We start from the raw sequence: 17,172 nt of genomic DNA on the forward strand, positions 1-17,172 counted from the left end.
CATGTGAACGTTCTTTCAAGTCAAACAGATAGATGGGAAACAGGGAAAATGCAGGATGAGTATTTCATAGGTGATGAGGAGTTGGTTCCAAGCTGTTACTGTGGTCTAGATTCTTTCTTTGACCTCAGGTAACAGCTTAGGCAGCTGTTTGTTCATCTTTTTCTGGATGGTTGATAACAGGGAAACAGTTTTTCTCTGAGATGCATAGAAGATGCATGAGTTTTCTTTTAAGATGGTCTGTGAGTATTTTTCAATTTCTTTCTGAAACTAAAAAGCATTTGCAAGGATCAAAGCAAAGAGCTTTTGCTACACCCTGCAACACCAGAAGAAAAACCAAGTGTTGAAGTAGGCTGTCAAAACATTTCTTGATAATTCAACCTTAAAGTGACTTCAAATAGAAGAGTCAATTGGCAAGTCGATCCATTAACCTGAAGCCTGTTATTTCTCTGAAAAGCTAGCTATTTCAATACCTTTCTATCCTCTTGTGTTTGTTTTAATTTTTATGGCAAGCTAATCACTTGGATAGCATCCATGATAAGTTTAAAATTCAGGACAAAGCATCATTCAAAATTTTGGGGATGTGGAGATGAATCCTGCATAGTGATTGTCTTATACATCTTTTAAATTTTCATCTGATAGTTGTACAGATGTCCATAGTTTACAGATAACTTTCCAGAAATATCAATTCACTTACTCAAGATAAATAACAGTATTCATCATGGGTACGGCTCTTCTCTAGCATTGCAGATGTAAATTTGGCATAATCCCTGCCCTCAAGGAGCTCATGGTCTTAGGGAACAAACTCTTTTATAAAGCAAAGTTGTGGCCAAGTTTGTTAGAAATATAGTGGCATCAATAAATCTGTCTATGGCACAGAGGCCCTTTAAAGGGGAGCTATTCTTGAACTGGGTGCTGAGGATCAGTAGAGATTCACAAGATGATGAGTTGGAGGATGAGGTCGCCAAGGGAAGATTGGATGTTGAACTCCTAAGTATGAGACACTTTGATGAGCAACTTAGACTCATTTTTGTGACTAGTAAGAGACCCACTTCATACTTGTTTAAACAAAAATGTGAATGTCATATAGAAAACAGCTGGCATCTCATGGATCCTAAGGGCAGAATGCTGCCAAGTCCATGAAGGGGCTGAAACAAGAACTGAAAGGCGGCTCACTGAACCATCAATGTCTAATTCATAGCTGTCAGTCTAAGTTCTACATTCTAAGTGGAGAATAACCACCAACCCATCTTGGGTCCAGAATCTACTCTAGTCATACCATAATGGTCAGAATGGAAAGATCATAGGTAAAAATGGTCCACAAGGCTCTCCACTATGAGTAAGCATTTATAGAACGGGACTTGAAGTCTGCAAAAGTTCTCCAAAAGGCCAGCTGGTCTCTATGAGCTGATTGGAGACCTCTGGTAAGAGCTGAGATTTTTTGGTAGTGCCTAATATAGTGGTGATGGTGGTGGTGTGTTAATATGGAGAGAGTTGAGACTGGAAGATTGACATGGAAGACATTGTGGAAGAGTTTTAATCCTTTTGCTTTTTAGATGATGAGGGTCTTTAAAAATATCTGAGAGTAAAGTGATTAGAACTGAGTGTGGGGTAATTAACTATGATAGTTTTGTGGGAGAGAAATTGAAAAGGAATAAACAGAATATTTATCAGACAGGATAGAGGTAGTTTCAAGGGTCTAGAGCCTTAACTAGACAATGAGAATGGATTAAATGGGATGAAATGGAAAGAAATTCAGGAGAAAGAAAAAACAGAATATTATGTCAATTTCAATGTAGCGAGCAATTGAGGAGGACATGATTTCTACTTTTCTAATTAAAGCAACAGAGTAGAAGAAGGTACCATTCCGCAAGACAAGCAACAGAGGGGAAGAAACCTTCCTGTGTAAACACAGGAAGCATAATAGATCCATGGTGGGCATGTGGAGTTAAGGAGCTAAAGGTCACCCAAGGGGAAGTGGTGAGTGAGAAGAAGATGGATGTTCCCCTCAGAAATCAAGTCAGGCTGGAGATGAGATTTGCAGATCTTAAGCTCATGGGTGAAAATTGAAGGGAGATATATTTTAGGAAAAGTGCAGAGTTAGAAATAGAGGGAGGATTGTATTTTGAAAAAAGCACATGTTAAGGGCTTATATCTGGACAAAAGAAAACCATCCCAGAGAGGACAAGGAAGAGTACCCATCAAGCTGAGGAAGCCAAACACAGAAGGGTGTTCTGGAAGCCAAGAATGGAGAATTTCAAAATATAAGGAAAGTTATTCAACTGCTATATGCCAGGCAGTCATTTCTTCTACTTCACAGAAAGTAAACTGAAATTTGGAGACTGAAATGACTCATCGAAGTTCAGAGCTGATTAATGTCAAAGGCAGGACTAGAACTAGAACTGCAATCTTTTGACATTCAATTCTTTGTTTTTTCAACTGCAGAGCCTTGGCAGAGGCTAGAGAAACCATCAAGCTTTCCTGAGGAGAAGAGACAGGAGCCAAAGTTAGGATCCCATTGACCCCAGTTAGTTGGACTCTCCTGCCCAGGACGCTTTGGCTCTCAGCTCAGAACAGGTGACTGTTGCTATGGGGCAGCCTGGGCCTTTTGGGTATGGTACCTGGGGCAGGGGAGCTGTCTGATGCAGTTCAGTCTTTAAGTGGCCCTGTGACTTTAGCTAGTCAGACTCAGTTTCATCTTTAAAATAACTGAGGTGAAGTTAAAATATGTGATGTTCCACCTCTAATTTTATGATTCTTTTTTTATATAGTTTATTGGGTTTTCCCTCATTGTAGAGGGAACATATTCTCATAAACCTTCAGTTCTGTTACTAAGCTTGAGGGTGTTGGGCAGATGGGAAGCACTGAGAGAGAACCTGAGATCGTTGTCTTTATAGACACAGACAATTCAGAATTTTATCAGTTTCTTCTATAAATCATGGGTGAATATGATGGGGAGACAGGACAGTTAGGTGAAGAGGCAGGACTGGTGAAGCGTGAAGATAAAAACCAAATCAAGTGATAATCATAAAAAAAATGAAGCTACACTAATTAAAAATAGCCAACACCCCAGAGATACATTTAAAGGCAATCACATTGGATTGTTCAAATTAGGCACAACAAAGAAATGGTTATTCAAGCTCACTCCATATTCTGAGTTCTTTTTTTTTTTTAAATAATAAGCTGATATTAGAAAAAAGCTTTTTTCTTTTGCAAATTCTCCCCTTGTTGCAGAAAGAGAAAAACGGAAAACTTCCCTATCATTCTCCCCTGGTCTTTGGGTGCTTGAATGAAAGGAGAATGAAATTAAATTCACTTTAAATGTTTTCCTTCCAGGCTGTAAAGCTGCTGGCATCATTTATCCCAGCCCTGGCACTTACGTAATCTGGATACCACAGGAGCCCTTGGAAGTCATTAAATAAAAAGAAGACATCAAATAATAAAAAAGGAAGGCAATTAAAATGTTGGACCCAATAAGCTAGTCAGGAGAAGTGATTTAAATGCAAGCCCAGGACCCAGAATATTGGACATTAAGGAGTACGGGGATTTAACTGTGAGGGTTAGAGGGAGTTGAAGAATGCTTTCGGGAGCGGAGAGGGGACAAGGGCTCCTCTGTGGCCAGGTAGTCTTTCCTTGTGTACAGGAGGAAAGCACATCATCAGTCTGTGGTTTCTGGCCATGCTAAGGCACTCTGAACCTGGCAGGGGGATGGTTATTGGTCAGGGTGAATAATGGAGATCTCAAATGTGTCGATCTCATTGGGATGGAATATTTAAATAAGATAAAGATAACTCCTAACTGCAAGGGTTGGTGTGGGATAAGACTTAGAGAACTTCCTCATTTTTTCCTTTTTTTTTTTTTTTCTCTCTGACTCTGGGAGTGGGCTTGAGTATCTGTGGCACAGGATTTCTATTTCAAGTTGCACCAGCTAAGAAAAGAAGGCTGTGTGTATGATGCAGGTTCCACTATTATAGATCCAGATCCTTCCACTCAAGACAGGGACTGGGAAGCTCAGAACTCTCCTACAAGGTTTAGAAGGTCATTTCATGTCTGGTACTCTGATGCAGGACTTACATGTTTCAAGAGTCTCTGGAATTTCCCCATGTCTCCTAATGATGAAATAACATCAGAATATCTTTTAGAAAACTTGTGTCAAGTTGAGCTCTAGGCCCTTGTAAATTTGGGTGACTTGAGTCAGTCCCATAGAACATGATCCTATACATCTAAGTGAATTCACCGATTAAAGGCATTGATTTTTCTTATTATAATTACTACTGGATGAGTTTCTCATTGCTGCTAAAATAAATCTCCACAATTTATTAGCTGAAAATAGCATATTTATTATCTTACAATTCTAGGGAGTCAGATGTCTGAAATCAATTTTAAGCTGTACTGTGTTTCTTTGGCAGGTTCTAGAATCTGTTTCTTTGACTTTTTTTTCCAGCTTCTGATAGCATCCCACAATCTTTGACTCAGGCCCCACATTATTCCAAACTCCACTTCCATGGTCACGTCTTCTTTAACTCAGACCTTCCTGTCTCCATACCATAAGGACCTAATAGGATCCTCTGGATAATCCAGAATAATTTCAATATCCTTATCTTAATCACATCTATAAAGTCCCTTTTGACATATAGGATAACATAGCTTCAGGTTTAATGTTAGGATGTGAATATCTTTGCGGAGCAAAACAATTATTATTTCTATCCCAACCAATCTTATTGCATGTTGCCCAACAGATTAAGGGCTAGTCCCTGATTGTACAATGTCCCTAGCTAAGTTTAGGTATATTCTCTGAGGTTTTGCTCTTTGAGGTCTGAGAAGGTCGATGACAATCTTAAAATGGGAAAACCGTTGCTCATGGCTAAATGGAATTAATGAATACAAATAAGACCACCCTCAAAAGAAGGTAAGCAGAATGGTGGCATGTTTTATATATATGCCACACAATGAGCTATTGAAAGAAGTCAGCTTCCAGTTCAAGGAAAGACCAGAATACTACTAGTTAGGATGTTTAAAAGGAGATTCAAAACTCAAGTGATGTCAGGACTCAGTGACCTTTGTGATTCTTCAAATCCTGGACATCTATTAGTTTATTAAATGAGTCAGATGTAGAAGTTCCATCTTGTTCAGGAGCCACTGTGACTTAGCACTCATTACCCAATGTATATTTATAATGATGAGTCAAATAAAGTTCCAAAATTTACCAATAAGAAGCAAAAGCCCTAAAGGACAAAATGGACTTCACACCCACAGCTTCCATTAAAGTTAATGAAAAGTTAATCATGTCAATGGAAGTGACATAGTAGAATCTTGAGAAACTTGGGGAACAGAAAGGCACAAAGTGGTATTGGCTGAACACTAATTTAAGTAACTCAACTTCCTATGGAGTGGGGAGGATAAAGGACAGTGAGGAATTGTGTTAATGCTTTGCAGAACACTCCAATTCTAACTGCAGCAACATTGCCTCTTATCTTGAAGTGTTTGTCCAAATGAACCACTTCATTAGAAAAGAGTGGTTTGAGCTGCTTAATAGCTTCACTTTCAAGAAGGCTCAGAAAAGGTGGCCTTGCCATCAAATTGTTCCCATCCTGACTGAGGAAAAATCTAGAAATACTGTGCAGGCAATGCCTCTAATACTGTTAATGCTACAGGTGATATTTCTGGTAAACAGATTTTTTTTTTTGTATGTTTGTTTGTTTTGTCAAGTTTCTTTTACTTTTAAAAACATTTCCCTGAATGCATACCTATGTTGGGTTAACAATATAATCAATACAAATCTAGTTCTTTAAGCTTAATGTTAACTATCAGTGAATTATTCACTTTTATAAAAAGTTGCAGGGGAAAACTGGTTCTTATTTCTTATATTAACATTATTTCTTCTATAAATATATAGATTGGTCCAGTAGGGTGATGGAAGATTAGGCTTAGATATTTAGTATTAAATTTGTTTTTTGAATAATGAGCTTGAATGCTTTCATTTTTTTAAAAATATTTATTTTATGGTTTTTTTAGGTGGACACAATATCTTTATTTTATTTTTATGTGGTGCTGAGAATTAAACCCAGTGCCTAACGCATGCCAGGTGAGCATGCTACCACTTGAGCCATATCCCCAGCCTGAATGCTTCATTTTTAAAAATTTATTCCTTTTAGTTATAAATGACAGTAGAACCTATTTTGATATATTTATACAAACACGATGAATGTTTTCTTAATTGCTGCAGAAATCACCTCTATCTCCATCTCCACTTTTCATACTTTCTTGCTAATATTTCCACTTTGGGGATTAAATCAGTCATTATTTAAATCCTATCTGCTTTGTATAAGTGAAGGAATTGGGGGGCTGACAAGATGAGTGAGGGACAATGGGCAGCTGAGAGGAATTGCATAAGCTCTTGGGAAAATCATAGATGCCAGATCTGGAAGTGATTTAGGGGATATTTCAACCCAAATCTCTCATTTTGCCATTGAGGCAAGTAAAATCCAAGAAAGGACAGGGAGGTGCCTAGGTCTCCTCTGAACTAGTGAAAGGAAGAACAGGGAATAGATTTCATTTCCCTTAGCTGCCAGAATGCTGTGCTCCTCCTGATTACTCTATGTCTTGACAGTGGCTGGGTCTTCTCTACCTCTTGTGGTTCTGTGGAGAGCTTCTTGGTGCTTCCTGTTACTGTGAACTTAAGAAGGCCCATTCAAACTTTGAAACCTCCTCCCCTGGTCCTCAACATGGTTTATCCCTCTGCTTGCTTGTTTCTATAGGTTGATTTGTTCTGCTTTTGGTGGAGACCAGCACACCTCCTTCTTCTAGGTTCTTATTCACACTGCACCCTCTAGATGCCTTCTATAAAACATCTGTCATCCTTCCATCTGGAAAGTTTCATTCCCTCTGAACTTTCAAAGCCTTTCTGATGTTCCTTTTTAATGCTTTTGCTGTTTTTAAAAATATATATATATATATATATATATATATATATATATATATATATATATTATGAAAATGTCACCCCATGCCCAAGGTGACAAACATCCCAACAATAGGGACCAAATCTGATTTACCCCTGTATTCCCCTATTTTGCACTGCCTGGCACTGTAGAAAACAATGATCATAACAACAGCAAGTACTAATAAAACATTTACTAATGCCAGAAACTGTTTAAGCATTTTACATTAGTTCATTCATTGACTTTTATGTCAATGACACCCTGTTAGTAAGTAATGTGATCAAAATTAGAACCAGGCAATCTGGCTCCAGAGTCAATCTTCAATCACTATTCAGAATAGCCTACATGTGCTTGTTGAAATATCTGCATTTATTTATCTGCATCTATGTCTGTCTACATCTGTGTCTGTCTGTATGTGTCTGTCTGTATCTACCTACCTACCTAACTTAGCTACATCTATACCTACGTATGCATCTGTGACAATAAAGGTCTTAGTGAGGTTCCTTGCTCAGTTGAATACTGATGCAAATGAAAGCCTGCATTTTTACCATGAACCAAAGCAGTGAGTACTATGGGTTATTGAAGCATTAGTGCAGTTTGAGCTGGAACAGTCTGGGGACAAAAGCCGGACATTTCTCTACAAATTGTCTCACTGAAGGCATGTCCTGGATTTTCTGGGGAATGAAAGTGAGAATAGCACTTTATTGTCAATTATCCCCAAATGCTTTTGGCTTTCCTGTTCACCCTGGGAGATTCAAGATGAAACACCACGAGGTGAGGCATGTGGAGGCTATAACCAGGCTGTGTCTTCACATGAATAAATATTAACAATATCTGGTTCTCCTGTTATCCCAATCAAGATAGGTACCAGGAGCTTTAATAATTAATCAAATTAGGACCTCAAAATCATTTCCCTTTTAGGAAGTTTGTTTCTGTTAGCTGTCAATTAACACTGATGACTTCGGCTCCCTTCTCAGCGTGTTTCAAAAAACGGGAAATGGAAAAGTGCAGCGGTGTGTTAATGGAGCCGTAATACACATTGCCTAATGAAGCATGAAGGCCTTGTTTACTCTGAGCACTGTAATTATTTAAGAGCTTTTAAAACCCAGTGTCAAACCTTCAATCTCGCCTACCTCTTTCTCATGAGGCACTTAACGTTTTTCTCAACTTGGTGGAGGTAAGCTGAAAATAAATAGCTGATTACACATTTCCATTTGCCAGATTCTTTCATCTCTATGAAGGGCTTTTGCCAGTCTGGGCCCTTTGAGTTGTTTTATGGCAATTTACAGAGCTGCCGTTTAGTGAGGGCCTACTACAGGTAGGACTTTGAACGGGGTTTCCTGTGTCAAGAGTGAGACCTCAAAGTGTCTAAGAGCCTAGACTTACTGCTGTTTGAACCAGCAGAGCATATATCTGCAGGCTGGGTTCTTGGAGTCAAACCTTCTGTGTTTAGTTACTGGCCCCATTATTTATGACTGTGATCTCAGGTTACTGAACCTCTCTCTGTTACTTCTTTCCTTAAGAATAAAATGGCATTGTGAAAAGCGGTTCTTTGCTCAACTAAAATTTAGTCAGTTTCCCCTGAATCCCCTCCTCAACAAGGCCTACCTATGTGTAAGCCCTTGTACATCTCAGTTTTAGCAAGAATCCTGATAAGACAGATTAGGGGGAGATTCTCACTCTCGATATCTGATACCTGATCAAACCCCTGGAGGTGCCTGATCACCCTGGCAGGCCTTCAGCAAAAATCTTCTTAGGTTGGTTTCAGACAGAATCCCTACCCCCTGACTTTATGTCTCCTTTTAGTAATTTTCCATCTATTAATGTCCCTTCTTTCCCACCTTGCTTCTTGCCTATAAATCCCCACTTGTTCTGATGGTATTTAGAATCGAGTGCTGTTCTATTCTGGGCTCACTCTTCCCCTATTGCAATAGTTTTTTTTTTTTTTTTTGAATGAAATCCATCTTTACTGCTTTAACTTCTGTCTGGCTGTGGTTTTCTTTAGCAGCTGATGGTAATAATGGACTTTCCCTCACAGGGTTGTTATTTAGAATAAATGATCTGCCGTTAGAACATTCAGAACAGTACTTGGCAAGCACAAAGAGCTCAGAAAATGTTAGCTATTATTATTACCTAACTCTCTGTACCACATTATGTGACTTCTGGAAAATGTCAACAACACTAACTGCATGCCTGCAAGAGGTCAAGGGCCAAACACTGGTGGAAGGAAATGATCGGGGGCTAGGAACAGGAGCATCTTTCTGGCTTGAGTCTGTGGTTACCTCTCTCCGTGGTACCTGTGAGCAAATCCTTTCTTCCTTTTGAGCTTTAGATTTCTCATCTGTAAAATGAGAGTTAAATTCTTCCTGCTTGGTTAGCTCTTGTACCTGCTATGAAATTAAAGGCACATTAACATGCGAAGGGTCTGGAATCTGCTGGAATGTTGCTGTCGGGAGTCTGAGTGTTTGATGTTGTCCTGCACACTCCAGAAGGTACAAGGTCAAGCAAGACACATCAACATCCTCAAAGGGTGTGCCACCTCAGGGAGTGTCTAAATGAACATATAAGCAACAAATAATACCCCTAGTAAATAAAAGAGCACTTTATAGTTTGAATGTTCCCCCCACCCCGAATTCATGTGTTAGAAACTTAGTCTCCGAAATCATAAGTTAATGATTTGGAGATGGGTTTGGCCTTTGGGAGATAATTAGGTTTAGAAGAGATAATGAGGGTGGGCCCCCCTGATGGCATAAATGGCTTTATAAGAAAAGATGGCCCAACTGGTATGCCTGCTGTATCTTGCTGTTAATTTTCTCTACCATATTGTGATGCAGCAAGACCTTCATTAGATGCTGAGTAGAAGCTGGTGCCATGTTCTCAGACTCATCAACCTTCAGAACTATGAACTAAATAAGCCTCTGTTATTTATAAATCACCTAGTATCACATATATTGTTATAGTAACAGAAAATGGAATAAGGCAGGGCACAAAGAACCAAGGAAGCGGAGTAGAGGGACCTGGCCATTCTCGGCGAGGTAAGCAAGGATGTGCCTTCTGAGAGAAGGCACACTGGGGCCAGGTCCCAAGGGATGGAAAAGATCTAGGTGGGTATAAGGTAAGGAGAGGGCACAATGGGGGAAGGGAACAGCACAAATGGAGGCACAGAGTTGGTGACCAAAAAGGCATGCACATCTAAGGAATGGTATGTGACACAGTGCAGTTCAAACCCAGGACTACCTAGGAAGGGTTTAGGTACCTGGTGCAAAAGATTTGACTTCAGTTTGGATCTTAGCTTTTACCACTTAGCAACTGTGAAGTTGATGAGTCACTTGCTTCTCAGACTCATTTGCACATCTTTAGTATGGGAATCCTCATCATGGCTAACATTTGTAAGGACTGGTGAATGAATACTTGTAAAACACTTGGAGGGGTGCCTGCACCCAGCATATGATCAACAGATATACAATGTAGCATTGCTCATCATCATATGACTACATGACCAATATGATTCTGCAACATGTAAACTCAGAAAAATAAAAAATTATATCCCATCTATGTATGATATATCAAAGTGCATATATGCATCCTACTGTGATGTATAACTAATTAAAACATATAAAAAATTTTAAAAAGGTAGGTTGGCACTGATTTGTGTAGAATTTGGCATATTCAGATAAGAAGGCATAGCGTTTACTCTGTAAGTGATGGGGAGCCATGGAAAATTCAAGAGCAGGCCAAAGAGATGATCTCTGCTCAGAAGCAGGGAAGGGATATTCGAAAGCTGCCTTGAAGACTGTCTAGTGGGAGGACTCATGGGCTGGGTGAGCCTTGCTCAGAAGTGACATTATGTGCACAGTAACCTTAACAGATATGTGGTACTTTCATAGTGTGAAATAAAGAAGAAGATATCATTTCCATTTTAATATGAACAAATATGAGCTCTAAAGAGTTCAAATACTTTTCCAGAGATGGTTTGAATGTTTGTGTCACCTTCAAAATTGATTCATGTGAAACTTAATTCCAAGTGCAACACGATCAGAAGTGGACCTTTGGGATGGGATTAGCAACCTTATGGAAAGACTGGAGGAAACTATTGAGGCTTTTTTGTCCCTTCACTTTTTGCCATGTAAAGGCATAGCAACAAGGTGCCATTGAGGAAGAAGAGAGCAGCCCTCGCCAGATACGAAACCTGAGGCTTGATCTTGAACTTTCCAGCCTCTAGAACTGTGAGAAATAAGTTTCTTTTATACATCACGCAGTCTCAGGCATGTTATTATAGCAGCACGTGGACTAAGGCATTGCTTAACTCCGTATAGTCTATTAATGGCAGAGCTAGAATTAGAATCCAAGTATCTGGATTTCTGGTCCAGTGTTCTATTTTACAGATGAATTCGTGAAATAATCTATGGAAACAGGGAAGGCCCCAATATCTTAGTGAGGGTCTACCCACATCCCTTGTAAGTGCCTAAAATGTGATACTCCAGGCATCTGATCCTTGTTAAAGTGCAAATACCAGTGTGTGAGGGTGGGAAGGGCACTGATTTTAGCTTTTCAGGCCCCAGTGTCATGTAAAGTCAGAAAGCAGGTTTGAATCTTGAGAGTAAGAGCCTGAGGACACTGGGTATGAACTGGCCCACTGGCAGGGCAGACCCCTGTGGGGAGAAAGCCAAATGTGTTAGATTTCCTCAGGGTCCTCTGTGTTGCAAGCCTTGGCTCATGTGTTGTATCTCCCACCTTCAGATTGTCCCTGGTCAAAGGAATTCTGTCCAGGAACCTACGAGTTAATGCTCCTTCTGTCTTCTTCTACCACAGGACACTGGCATATGATGTCCAAGTGGGTTTTCAAGGTTTGGATTGCCTGGTATCGATTGTGCAAGCCAAAGGCAGGGATCTGAGGAGGCTGTGACTCTGAATGCTGTCTGGTCCCCTTTCATCTTCTATCCCCAAAAGGGAGTAGGGGGCACAGCCTTGTTCTGAGAGCCTGATAATCAGACTGATGAACTTCACATGCCTGCATTCCTCACTCAGGAATGAGGCGGTGAGCACTGTACTGTTATACTCTGAGCCTCTGGAAGCTTGTAAGAATGATGAAGTCCACCAGACAATGTTTATTCCTCATAAACAAGTCCTCAAGAGTAAATCACTGGGGCAAAGAGGTGTATAGACACCTTCTTGACAAGGCCCTCTGGAGCTTTTCAGAATGGACTCGCCAATTCACAAGGCTTCATTTAGCTTGGAGAGAGTAATGTGATAACCTTTTGAAAAATGTTTTATTTTGTCTTGAATCATCTAACTCATGCTGTTTTCTTTAACTGAAACTAAAATTGACTATTAGAATTTGGGGTTGTATGCCAGTGTCCACAATGGCCTCAGAATGTGTTTTTACAGATCTTAAGGCGCTGCCTGCCCTTCCCGCACCACTAGCGTTGTACGTGTTCCCCTCAAGCACGACACATGGTCCTCATTGTCTCCAAGGTGCAGTCCAAACGTTGAGTGGCTTCAGTTTTCTCCCCCTGCATCTCCTGTCAGTTTTCTCTGTATGCCTTAAGTTCCATGCATGCTTGGTTTTGTTTTCACCAACCCACCAGGCTTTGCCCACCTCTTTGCCTTTCCTACATCCTTCTGTGCCTGAAAAGCCCTTTACCAACATTAGGTACTTTTGAAAATCTTCCTTACCAAAGCCACCTCCTCTTTGAAGTCTTCTCACATTACTTCTCTAATAAAAATGATGCCCTCAAGGGTCTCAATAATGTTTTGTTTCCACTTAAATTTATTTGCTTCCTTTTATTCATTCATTCAAAATCTGTTTTTACCAAAGCTACTGTATTTAAGGCCCTGTGTCACTTTGTGGAGGGATACAGTGATGAGAACTAAGGAAGAGGCAGGCCAAATGTTAAAACGAAATGAAGAAAATAAACTGTAGTGATAGAATAGCTAATTTTGCATAGGTCATGTTGGTCCATGGGAAGCCACAAATTTGTGGCAGGCCAAGAGATATAAAGAAAAAGGGTTTGGTTATTGTAGTCAAAATATGCTATTCACATTAATTGACCCTGGAATTGAATGTCACATTTCCCTTTTGAAAATGAGGATAGTAATGTCTCCTTGTGAGATTTAATTGTACAGTAAGTATAATGGGCTTAGCTCATGACACAAGCACAATTAATGAAGCTTCATCCCCAGTTTTGCTGCATAGTAAATTTTAAAGCAATCAGAATTTAGTCTATGGAAAAAGAATTAAATGGCTGTCTGTATGTCTGTATGTTTAAGATGGTTGAAATTTATCCTCAGTAAGAACAAAGGCAAGAAAGTACCATGATGAATTTTTAAGGTGCCATCTTGATCATTTGTGAAGATATTTACATTACTACAATCTAAAAGGTGTCTGCTCACCAATATTTACTAGCCTACCATGCACCTAAGCAGGGCACAAGTAAAAAGCAAATAAATGAAATTGACATGACCTGGAAGGAAGAACTCTTTACCCAGCAAAGCTGGTTAGAATGGCATTGGAATTTTTAATTGAAGGAAACAAGATATTTTATTTTTTAAAAAATAAAAACAAATCTTTACTATTAAAAATACTCTTTGACTTAGCTCCTTTGTTCTGCAACATTTCAAAGATGGTACTTCAGGGAAAGAGACCTAATAGAGTAGCAACAGAGTGAAGACTTTCTTTACTCTGATAAATTGGGGAAGTGACATCTCAGCTTATTTCTGCTGTAGGATTTATTCTGTAAATTGTTGTTTCCTCTTTCCTGTTAGACTGTGAGATCCTTGGACACAGAGGACAACATCTCATCTTTGTATATTCTCCTGATCCTTGCCCTGAGCCGGAAATAGAGGGGGAACAGGAAGTCATAAGAGGGAGGAGCTGATTAAAGGCAAAGTGGGAGGAAACAGGAAGATTTTGTCTCTGTTCTATCAGATTATAATAGCAACTGCACCTGAAGTCAAATTGCTTAGATTACTAAATATGAACAGTTAACAGACAATTGCATGGCATTTATGTCACTCATTATCAAACATCAAGTGTGGAAGTCACTTTGAGCCCAAGAATTTGCACTTTAAACAAGCTCCCCAATAAGTCCTGGAGCAGGTCCCTGAACCACACTTTGAGAAACACTGTGTTACCTTACTGGTTTATCCTTGATTCATCTAGTCCATTAGTGGTCAATTATGTGTCTGGTACTGGGTTAGAATCTTGGGATACAGTGGCAAATCTCTACTTTTGTGGCATTTGTAACTGAGGGGAAAATCCATGCAAAGACAGTCTAAGATAAACAGAATCTAAGATAAACAGAATGAGGGAAATTTTTTTTTTTTTTTTTTTTTTTTTTTTTAGGGACTGAGTCCAGGGGAACTTAACCACTGAGCCACATCCTCAGCCCTTTTTGTTTTTTTGTTTTTAATTTTTATTTTTTTATTGATTTTTAAAAAGAAATAAATGACAGTGGAATACATTACAATTCTTATTTACATATAACAAGCACATTTTTTTCATATCTCTAGTTGTATATAAAATATGTTGACACCAATTCGTGTCTTCATACATGTACTTTGGATAATGATGTCTATCACATTCCACCATCCTTCCTAAACACCTGCCCCCTCCCCTCCCCTCCCACCCCTCTGCCCTATCTAGAGTTCGTTATTCCTCCCATGCTCCCCCTCCCTACCCCACTATGAATCACCCTCCTTATATCAGAAAAAACATTCGCCATTTGTTTTTGGGGGGGGGGGAATTGGCTAACCTCACTTAGCATTACCTTCTCCAACACCATCCATTTACCTGCAAATGCCATGATTTTATTCTTTCTTATTGTCTCAGCCCTTTTTCTATTTTATGTAGAGACAGGGTCTCGCTGAGTTACTTAGAGCCTCTCTAAGTTGCTCATGCTGGCTTTGAACTCACACTGCTCCTGCCTCAGTCTCCCAAGCTGCTGGGATTAGGCACAGACCACTGCACCTGGCTGAGAGTCCATTTTGCTAATGAGGACACAAAGACCTAGAAGTATTCTTCCTACTCCAATTCAGAGGCTTTGGGGGAGGCAGGGGAGAGAAGAAAAAAACTTAACGACCACCATAAATATATAAGCATAACATGTACTTCAAAAACCTGCTTTCTTTATTATCATCCCAGCCATTTTCCTTTGGAAGAAAAAGGGGGATGAGCAGGCAGAGGACCTTTAATTGCTGATTGCGAAAGTGTTGTGATTGTCATCATGTCACCTTCCCCTTGGGTGGATGGTCCAAAGACTGAGGGAACTAGAACTTTCCCTTACCACTTACTTAGCGGTTACAAGGGTAGAGTTGAGGTCCAGCTCTGAGGCCCTGGCTCTGCCATTTAGATGTGTGGTCTTGAATAAGTCCTATAGCCTCTATGAGATGATCTTCTCATCTTTAAAATGGAGATAAAATGGTACATGTATAATAAGTTCAGTCAGTCAATCAGCATAACATTTAACACAGATTTGAGGATATGAGCGTTCAGTAACTCTTAGCATTTGTTGTTTCTGCTGTTATGTTAGGCTAAAAGTCAATGAGTTCCCTGTGGATTCTCACTTTGTCTGTGAGGGCTCAGGTGTGCTTTCTTGTCTACCTTTGGACATGCTTGCACTGGGGCATTCTCTGTACCAGCCAGTGTCAAGTGGCGTGGAGGACAATGCCCTTAGGAAACTCACAGTCTGATAACTGAGGTAGGTACCTGCAACAGACTATTGTACACAGCAGAATAAAGCCAGAAGAAGCATGGTATCAGCCCAGGGTTGTGGAGGCATATGAAGACTTTCATGGGCCAGGGACAGCTCCACAGTGAAGGAGGCAGGTGAACTGGGGCTGGTATTGGAGAAAGGAGGCAGAAAAGCAGGCAAAGGACATTCCATACTAGGGAGCAGAACCTGGTTCTTCAGGACAGAGAACATGAGAAGTTTGAAAGAAGGGCACCAGATTGATAAAACTGTGCATGCAGACAGAAATGCTGTTAACTTTTTCTTTCTTTCTTTTTTTTAATCGCTAGTTCATCTTAAGTGTCATAAAGTCAGGGGGAGCCAGGTGCGGTAGTGTATGTCTGTAATTCCAGAAGCTCAGAAGGCTGAAGCAGGAGGATTCAGAGTTCAAAGACAGCCTCTGTAATGTAGCGAAACCCTAAGCAACTCAGCAAGACCTTGTCTCTGAATAAAATATAAAAAAAGGGCTGGGCATGTGGCTCAGTGGTTAAGCAACCCTGGTTTAATCCCCAGTACAAAATAAATAAATAAACAAACACAAATGAATAAGTAAAGTCAGGGGGTGGTGAAAGAATACAGCATCATTGGGAAATGCTGAGTTTACTGCTCTGCTAAAGACTGGGCTGCCTGAGGAGAGGTGAGAGGAGAAAAGGGTAGAGGCTGGACTGGGACCCACAGATGAGCAGACTGGGACCTACCTTCCTCCTGAGAGCATGGGGAGCTGCTGGCCACTTGAGAGGAGATTTCCTGTCCCTGACTTCACTCTAATGGTATGTTCCGCATACACATGGACATTTAAACAAATATATCAGTACTCTTAGATTTTTTAAAAAAATCTACTTCAGAAATGTAAAATTGAGGCAAGAATATAGAAGCTTTCAATTTCTATTTTGAAAATTTTCTACCTTACTCTGTAGAATTAAAGAAAAATTTCATAGAAGGGGACTGCCACATCCCAGGGCAGATGTTGTCAGTGTCCCACTCAGACCCTTTTGCTACATTTGCACCCATCCCAGTTGCTGGCATGGTGGCTGATTACAACCATACCATGTCTCTGAAGAATGGGAGGCTTCCAGGGGACAGTCCTCAGTCAATGACTGGTTGACTCCCAAGTACCAAGAACTAATTACCTTGCCTCAGGGTGGGACAGACTGTATGTGATTTGTGCTCCTGTAGGATTGGTTCTGACTGAGATTTTCCTGCCTCTCTTTGTCTCTGTGCCCCAAGCATACTATAGCTAATAAATCACTGTAACAAACTGTGTCTCAGACTTGGCTTCTGTGGAACTTGACCTAAGTAAGATGTGTGCTATCTATCCTGTTTTAGGAGATCCTAACTCTAGCAGCAACGTGTAGGGCAAATTGAAGACAGAGACTGAAAGCTTCATTTTCTCTAAGCCATAGTAGGAGTTTTTAATAATGATTTATCCATCAGAATCTGCTATCCTGATTTTTTAATGTCTACTTTCATCTCTCCTGCTAGTCCTGATGGAGGCCTAGCTGAGG

The sequence above is a fragment of the Marmota monax genome, unplaced genomic scaffold (assembly GCF_021218885.2).
Source record: "Marmota monax isolate L192 unplaced genomic scaffold, Marmota_monax_Labrador192_F-V1.1 WCK01_AAM20220418_F8-fsc00100, whole genome shotgun sequence".
NCBI classification, from domain to species: Eukaryota; Metazoa; Chordata; class Mammalia; order Rodentia; family Sciuridae; genus Marmota; species Marmota monax.